We start from the raw sequence: 1045 nt of genomic DNA on the forward strand, positions 1-1045 counted from the left end.
AACATGAACATTGAAATAAGATAGTTCTGTGCTGTGTTTGAGAGATATATATATAGTTCAGTGGCCCTTGGCTTGGTATTGTTGGCCGAATTCGGCCCTCTGCAAAAACTAATTGAGGAACCCTGTCATAGATGCTGTTACATCACCTTGTCCACGTCCCCGAGTCCCTCGGTGTCCAGCAGCACCAGAGTGGTTCCTGCTTTAGTGGGGTGAGGCAAACACCACATACAGATGCCCTTCGTCTTGGACTCTATTGTGCTGCCCAATGCAAACCCTGATAATGACACACCAAACCCCCCACAATGACTTACATGCACGTGAACTCATTGATTTGACCTGCATGATGTTTCTCTGAAGCGTTTGGATGGCATCTGTGCTGCTTGTGTGGGTCTAACCTGTTTGTTTCCCTGCCAGTCGATTCATCAGCTAGGACTTCCCGGTGCGGTAGAGACCCACCACAGTCACCACCACCACGGGCTGCTGGATCTGCTCCAGAACCTGCAACGCTGACTGCTGGACACACAGCTTCCCATCGGACGCCGTGTCAATCAGGGATACTGGTTTGTCCATGGCCACTGGAGATGGAGCTGTCCAACAGACAGAAAGACATTTAACTTCCTTTAATTAACTGCAGTGCAGTAGAAGTGAAAGTTAGCGGGGGTTGAGAAATACTCCAATAATCCTATATTAGACAGTACTGTAATTCCCCACATGAGCAGCATTTCCTCTTTCTGTTTGGGGATGTTTGGGTAAATTTGGTGTTTCTCATATTGCCTTAACAACACACATTCACAACAAATTACACAAGCATGACAAGTTGCTGTAAGATGTGTTTGTGCGCAGCTACAGTCTGAAACCTGACTGGCTTTAGTTGATGCTTGTTTCTACTAGAAAGGTAAAATAAAAGTAAATAGTGTAATATAAACAAAGTCCTTTAAAGCTATAACAAAATATGGCCAGAACATCTATCAAGACAAGTCGTCAAGTAAAGTTCACTAACACACACACACACACACACACACACACCGGTTGGTATGTGTGGTTT

The 1045-nt window shown here is 45.1% G+C and overlaps 1 long non-coding RNA gene across 1 annotated transcript in view; it reads right to left on the reverse strand.

Annotated features, from left to right (window-relative positions):
* Positions 1–159: 159 nt before the first annotated feature.
* The window catches only part of LOC107734468 (uncharacterized), a 1305-nt gene continuing 419 nt past the window's right edge, over positions 160–1045 (reverse strand). Inside the window, exons 2-3 of the long non-coding RNA XR_001639101.1 lie at positions 396–587; positions 160–274 (exon numbers count right to left, since the gene is read on the reverse strand). This is a non-coding gene — a long non-coding RNA (uncharacterized LOC107734468). The remainder of the gene's footprint in view (positions 275–395; positions 588–1045) is intronic.

The sequence above is a fragment of the Sinocyclocheilus rhinocerous genome, unplaced genomic scaffold, assembly GCF_001515625.1.
Source record: "Sinocyclocheilus rhinocerous isolate Xijiao unplaced genomic scaffold, SAMN03320098_v1.1 scaffold31534, whole genome shotgun sequence".
In the NCBI taxonomy this organism is placed as follows: Eukaryota; Metazoa; Chordata; class Actinopteri; order Cypriniformes; family Cyprinidae; genus Sinocyclocheilus; species Sinocyclocheilus rhinocerous.